Raw genomic sequence first — 7,997 nt, 5'->3', positions numbered from 1 at the left:
ACCACACCCCTGCAACCCCTGACATTGCTCCAGGGGCGGAGCAGCTCCAGAGAGTAGAGTTTCTGTACACTAGAGGGCGCCACATACAAATATGAAAATGTCAAAGGAAACTGGTTCAAAGCAAAATCCTACATACACCAGAAAAAGAGTCAAATGAAATGGATCTCATCAATCTTCATGAAAGAAATTTCAAAATAAAAATCATAAACATGCTCATAGAGGTACAGAAAAATATTCAAGAACTCAGGAATGAATTCCGGTTGGAGATCCAATCATTAAGGAATACAATGGAGGGTTTTAAAAGCAGATTAGACATGGTGGAGGAAATGATCAATGAAATAGAAATTAGAGAAGAGGAATACAAAGAAGCTGAGGCACAGAAAGAAAAGTTTCTCAAAGAATGAAAGAATATTGAGAGAGCTGGGCAACCAAACCAAGTGGAGCAATATTCATATTATAGGGGTACCAGAAGAAGAAGAGAGAGAAAAAGGGATAGAAAGTGTCACTGAGGAGGTAGTTGCTGAAAACTTCCCCAATCTGGAGGAGATAGTCTCTCAGGCCATGGAGGTGCACAGATCTCCCAACACAAGGGACCCAAGGAAAACAACACCAAGACATATAGTAATTAAAATGGCAAAGATCAAGGATAAGGACAGACTATTAAAAGCAGCCAGAGAGTGTGCTCACTTCAGCAGCACATATACTAAAATTGGAACGATACAGAGAAGATTAGCATGGCCCCTGTGCAAGGATGACACACAAATTCATGAAGCATTCCATATTTTTTTAAAATCAAAATTAAATAAATAAATAAATAAAATAAAAGCAGCCAGAGAGAGAAATAAGATCACATACAAAGGAAAGCCCATCAGGCTATCATCAGACTTCTCAACAGAAACCTTACAAGCCAGAAGGGAGTGGCATAATGTATTTAATGCAATGAAACAGAAGGGCCTCAAACCAAGAGTACTTTACCTGGCAAGATTATCATAAATTTGAAGGAGGGATTAAACAATTTTCAGATAAGCAAAAGCTGAGAGAATTTATCTCCCACAAAGGGTCTCTACAGTGTATGTTGGAGGGACTACTATGAAGGAAGTGTTCCTAAGGCTAAACAGCTGTCACCAGGGGTAATAAAACCACAGTAAAGAAAGTAAAACAATTAATTACTAAGCAAATGCAAAATTAAATCAACTACCCCAAAGTCTGTCAAGGGATAGACGAAGAGTACAGAATATGATACCTAATATATAAAGAATGGAGGAGGAAGACAAAGGAGGAGAAAAAAGAAAAAGAACCCTTAGGTTGTGTTTGTAATAGCATACTAAGTGAGTTAAGTTATACTATTAGATAGTAAGGAACTTAACCTTGAATATTTGGTAACCACAAATCCAAAGCCTGCAATGGCAATAAGTACATACTTATTGATAATCATCCTAAATGTAAATGCTCTGAATGCATCAATCAAAAGACATAGAGTCACTGAATATATAAAAAATAAGACAACTTTATGCTGCCTATAAGAGACTCACTTTAAACACAAAGACATGCACAGACTGAAAGTGAAGTGATAGAAAAAGATATTTCATGCAACTAATAGGGAGGAAAAAGCAGGAGTTGCAGTACTTGTTTCAGGCAAAATAGACTTCCAAACAAAGAAAGTCACAGAGACAAAGAAGGACATTACATAATTATAAAGGGGTCAGTCCAACAAGAGGTTATAACCATTATAAATATCTATGCACCCAACACAGGATCACCTACATATGTGAAACAAATACTAACAAAATTAAAAGGGGAAATAGAATGAATGCATTCCTTCTAGGAGACTTCAACACTCCACTCACTGCAAAGGACAGATCAAACAGACAGAAAATAAGTAAGGAGACAAAGGCACTGAACAACACATTAGAACAGAATACACATTCTTCTCAAGTGTACATGGAACATTTTCAATAATAGATCATAAACTAGGCCACAAAAAGAGCATCAGTAAATTAAAAAAGATTGAAATTGTACCAACGAGCTTCTCAGACCAAAAGGTATGAAACTAGAAATAAACTATGCAAAAAAAATGAAAAATCCCACAAACATATGGAGGCTTCACAACATGCTCCTAAGTAGCCAGTGGATCAATAACCAAATACAAACAGGGATCAAGCAATATATGGAAACAAATGACAACAATAACTCAACAACGCAAAACCTGTGGGACGTACTGAAGGCCGTGCTAAGAGCGAAGTATATTGCAATACAGCCCTACCTCAGGAAAGAACAGTCCCATATGAACAGTCTAAACTCACAACAAACAAAACTACGAAAAGAAGAAAAAATGAGGCTCTATTTATTTAGAGCAGAAATATATAAAATTGAAAAGAATAAAACAATAGAAATAATCAATGAAAACAAGAGCTGGCTCTTTAAGAAAATAAACAAAATAGATAAACCTCTAACCAGAGTTATCAAGAAAAAAAGAGAGTCTACACATATAAACAGAATCAGAAATGAGAAAGGAAAAATCACTACAGACACCACAGAAATAGAAAGAATTATTAAATAATACTATGAAAAATTATATGCTAACAAACTGGATAACCTAGAGGAAATGGAAAATTGCTAGAAAAATACAACCCTCCAAGGCTGGCCCAGGAAGAAACAGAAAATATGAATAGACCAATTACCAGCAATGAAATTGAATTGGTAATCAAAAAACTACCTAAAAAACAAAACACCTGGACCAGATGGGTTCACCACTAAATTTTATCAAACATTTAGTAAAGACTTAATACCCATCCTCCTTAAAGTTTTCCAAAAAGTAGAAGAGGAAATACTTCCAAACTCATTCTATGAGGCCAGCATCACTCTAATACCAAAACCAGGCAATGATACCACAAAAAAAGAAAATTACTGACCAATATCCCTGATGAACATAGATGCAAAAATACTCAACAAAGTATTAACAAACAGAATTCAAAAATACATCAAAAAGATCATTGATAATGATCAAGTAGGATTTATTCCAGGGATGCAAAGATGGTACAACATTCAAAAATTCATGAACATCATCTACCACATCAACAAAAAGTAGGACAAAAACCACATAATCATCTCCATAGATCCTGAAAAAGCATTCAACAAAATTCAAATTCATTCATGATAAAAACTCTCAAGAAAATGATGTAGAGGGCAAGTACCTCAACATAATAAAGGCCATATAATATATGACAAACCCACAGCCAACATAATACTTAACAGCGAGAAGCTGAAAGCTTTTCCTTTACGATAGGGAACAAGACAAGGACGCCCACTCTCCCCACTTTCATTCAACATAGTTCTGGATGTCCTAGCCATGGCAATCAGACAACATAAAGAAATAAAAGGATTCCAGATAGGCAAGGAAGAAGTCAAACTGTCCCTGTTTGCAGATGTCATGATATTGTACATAAAAAACCCTAAAGAATCCACTCCAAAACTAATAGATCTAATATCTGAATTCAGCAATGTTGCAGGATACAAAATTAATACACAGAAATCTGTTGCATTCCTATACACTAATGATTAACTAGCAGAAAGAGAAATCAGGAAAACAATTCCATTCACAATTGCATCAAAAGAATAAAATACCTCGGAATAAACCTAACCAAGGGAGTGAAAGGCCTAATCTCTGAAAACTACAGGACACTCATGAAAGCAATGGAAACACATCCCATGCTCATGGATAGGAAGAATTAATGTCAAAATGGCCATCTACAAATTCAATGCAATCTGTATCAAAATACCAATAGCATTCTTCAACAAACTAGAGCAAATAGTTCTAAAATTCATATGGAACCACAAAAGACCCCCAATAGCCAAAGCAATCCTGAGAAGGAAGAATAAAGCTGGGGGGACTACACTCCCTTCCTTCAAGCTCTACTACAAAGCCACAGTAATCAAGACAATTTGGTACTGGCACAAGAACAGACCCATAGACCAATGGAACAGACTAGAGAGCCCACATATAAACCCAAGCATATATGGCCAATTAATATACGATAAAGAAGCTATGGTCATACAATGGGGAAATGACAGCCTCTTCAACGACTGGTGTTGGCAAAATTGGACAGCCAGATGTAAGAGAATGAAACTGGATTATTGTTTAACCTCATACACAAAAGTAAACTCAAAATGGATCAAAAACCTGAATGTCAGTCATGAAACCATAAAACTCTTAGAAGACAACATAGGCAAAAATCTCTTGAATATAAACATGAGCAACTTCTTCCTTAATGCATCTACTCGAGCAAGGGAAAGAAAAGCAAAAATGAACACATAGGACTACATCAAACTAAAAAGCTTCTGTAAGGCAAAGGACACCATCAACAGAACAAAAAGGCATCCTACAGTATGAGAGAGTATATTTGTAAATGACATATCCAACAAGGGATTAACATCCAAAATATATAAAGAACTCACACACCTCAACACCCAAAAAGCAAATAACCCTATTAAAAATGGGTGGAGGATATGAACAGACAATTCTCCAAAGAAGAAATTCAGATGGCCAACAGGCACATGAAAAGATGCTCCACATCACTAATTATCAGGGAAATGCAAATAAAAACCACAGTGAGATATCATCTCATACCAGTTAGGATGGCCAGCATTGAAAAGACTAAGAGCAACAAATGCTGGCGAGATGCGAAGAAAGGGGAACCCTCCTACACTGCTGGTGGGAATGTAAGCTAGTTCAACCATTGTGGAAAACAATATGGAGATTTCTCAAAAAACTAAAAGTAGAAATACTATTTGACCTTGGAATTCCACTCCTAGGAATTTACCCGAGGTATACAAGTTCTCAGATTCAAAACAACATATGCACCCCTATGTTTACAGCAGCACTATTTACAATAGCCAAGATATGGAAGCAACCTAAGTGTCCATCAGTAGAAGAATGGATAACGAAGAGGTGGTACATATACACAATGGAATACTATTCAGCCATTAGAAAGAAACAAATCCTACCACTTGCAACAACATGGATGGAGCTGGAGGATATTATGCTCCATGTAATAAGCCAGGCAAGAAAGACAAGGGCCATATGATTTCCCTTATTTGTGGAGTATAACAAAGCAAAACTGAAGGAACAAAACAGCACAGACTCCAAGAAGGGACTAGCGGTTACCAAAGGGGAGGGGTGTGGGAAGGCAGGTGGGGAGGGAGGGAGATGGGTACTGAGGGGTAGTCCGATTAGTTCACATGGTGTGTGGGTGTCACCGGGAAGACACTGTAGCACAGAGAAGACAAACAGTGAATCTGTGGCATCTTACTACACTGATGGACAGTGACTGCAATGGGTTATGGGGGGGGGACTCAATAATATGGGTGAATGTAGTAACCACATTGTTTTTTCATGTGAAACCTTCATGAGAGTGTCTATCAATAATACCTTAATAAAAAAAGAAAATAGAAGCAGCACCCTACTTCCACCAATAAAGAGTAGGGATCACAGACAGCTTAGGACATGTTTTTGGACAGGGTGAAACAGTCACCCTGTCCTTAGTGCCCAGCTTTCACAATTAGGGCTTTCTTTCTTTGGCTAGAGAATTCAACTCCTATTAAAATGCAGTTGACTGTGAGAGGGGCAACAGCCTTTTATTCACTTAATTTAAAAAGTGAGATGCTGGAGAGGTAAAGAGGGGCAGAGGTTATTTTTGACTGATTCTCTTTGGGGCCAGTATGACTGAATTTCATCAACTCTTTCTCTTAAGAAAAGGAAGAGAAGAAAGCATGAGAGCAGAGTTCTTCCTCTAACTAGATGGAAAAGGAAAGGCACCAGAATAAAAGTGAGAGGTGCTCTAATCTTTTCACATTCCTACTTTATTTCAATAATTTTTTATTAAATTATGTAATTACAAGGACAAATAAGCAGAGTTATGAACAAGCACTGGGACCCACTGTAATCAGACACCTTACAAAGGGAGTAGGTGCACATGGGAGAGCAGCCTGCTGACAGGAGCATCCAGCAGCCACAGCCATCAGACAGCATGTAGACTGGTCATGAGCTTCAGTTGCACTGCACAATTTTGCTTAGGGTCGGGTCTGTCTACCATTACTAAACTCTACCTCTGCTAACTCAAAACCCAAATATGTAAATGTCAGCATACCATTGAGCCTCATGCCGTAACCAGTATGTTTATTGTGTACTAAATGTTAGGTGCTGTTAGTTGCCTATATATTTATTGTCTTTGGTCCTTAATGCAACACTATGATATAGACATTATCATTCCATTCTGCAAATGAGGAAACTGGAGCATAGAGAGGTTAAGTAATTTTCCCAAAGGCAGAACAGCTATGAAGAAGTTGGAATCAGGATTTAAACCCATGTACACTGATTTCAAAGCCTAAGCTTCTCATTACCATATTTTACTGAATTTTGTATTTGAAATTTTACCAACAACATTTTTGTACTGTTCATTAATTAAAACTTTTGTAGAGCACTAAATATCAGGCCCGGGGCTGTGCATGGGAGATGTGGGCGTGAATACAGCCCTATTCCTGAGGACATCTAAACCTGGAAAGAATAAAGCATAGTCAGATCACCTGGATGTAAGTGCTAACTCTACTTTTAACTGGTGTGTAAACCTCAGGGATGTTAGTTAATGTTTTTTAGCTTCAGCTTTCCTGCATGTGAAATAGGGTAAGATTTCCTACTGCACATTATTGTTGGGAAGAATCATGAGACGAACACATTAAAGGTAGCACAGTGCCTGGAAACAGTGGACACACAATAAACATTAGCTAATGTGATTCTTGTCACTGACACTGTGAGTAACCAGGGCTCACGGGAGGTAATCACAAAGCATGATTCCACTGTTCCTTTAAAATATATGCAGAGAGGGTAGTACTTCCACTGGTCCTGGACAAAACTGCAGATATCATCACACTTCCGAAGATTCCTAGGTATTAAGAAGAACATTCAGATCACTTTAAGTTCTACAATCTGCCTTAATTCAGATATCAGAATATCCAGCCCCATGCAGGATGTACACTTGTAACCTGTTTGAACATTAAATCCTCCCCGGGAGGGTTTGCTGAAGCCTGACAGCGTTTAGTGGCAAGAGCAGCTCCCCCTTTCCTTCTCCCCACAGTGCTTCCCAGCGCTCAGCATTTCTTCTGTCCCCTAGCTTGGCACTAGGCTTCTCACCCTGCCAGAGGCAAAGAAAGTGGGATGCTGGAGAGGTGAAGAGGGGCAGAGGTTATTTTTGACTGATTCTCTTTGGGGCCAGTTTCTTGCATTTGGGACTTCTCTGCTTTGAGTGTTTGAAGAAAACAGTCTCTCTCGAACGGATTCTTTAAAGCCTCCCCCCCAAAAAAATTTGTTTAGGAGTACTTGACAGCTCTGCCATCTGACAACGGTAATGTTCTTACTCTGGCTGGCCACTCCTTCCACTGCAGCCACCCTGGCAAGGAGCCTCCACGCAGAAATCTTGGGAAGGAGTTTAAATGACTCCAGACTGGCTCAGTCTCCCATGTCTCACATTTGCTCCAAGGGAAACTCTCAGCTTCCCCCAGCAAACTCTGGGAGTGTCTCCTTGCTCCTGTCGTCAGAGCAGCTGGCCAGGCTTCTTTGCCTTTTACAATTCCTAGGAGAGACTCAAAAAGCTGCTGTGCGTCTTCCTGTCTGCCAGAGATCCCTATCTCCATGCAGCCCCTCTGAAGCCTCTTAATTCAAGTTGAAGGTAGAAAGCAGCAGCCTCCTGGTGGGGCTGGAGGACTCATAGCACACCTCTTTCAAAAGAAATCCTCCCCATCAAACCTCTCATCTCCACTCCCTTGATGCTTCAATAACCATGTGATTGAGTTGTTTTAAGTAAAAAATTCATGGAAATTTCCACCTTTGGATTTTACTTCAATTTGAAATTTCATACTTACTGCATGTTGGTGCCTCAGTCAAAACTCCCAATTTAACATTTTGTTACATTGCTTTTATTATCATTTTTGTTGAAATAAAAAAC

The 7,997-nt window shown here is 38.6% G+C and overlaps 1 non-coding gene across 1 annotated transcript; it reads left to right on the top strand.

The window, feature by feature from the left end:
• Nucleotides 1-679: 679 nt before the first annotated feature.
• Nucleotides 680-786, top strand: LOC118928803 (U6 spliceosomal RNA). The gene has a single exon (XR_005031353.1). It is a non-coding gene; the product is annotated as a U6 spliceosomal RNA (small nuclear RNA).
• Nucleotides 787-7,997: the final 7,211 nt, after the last annotated feature.

The sequence above is a fragment of the Manis pentadactyla genome, chromosome 4 (assembly GCF_030020395.1).
Source record: "Manis pentadactyla isolate mManPen7 chromosome 4, mManPen7.hap1, whole genome shotgun sequence".
NCBI classification, from domain to species: Eukaryota; Metazoa; Chordata; class Mammalia; order Pholidota; family Manidae; genus Manis; species Manis pentadactyla.
Note: the sequence above shows the minus strand (reverse complement) of the source record. Positions and strands in the feature narration are given on the sequence as shown.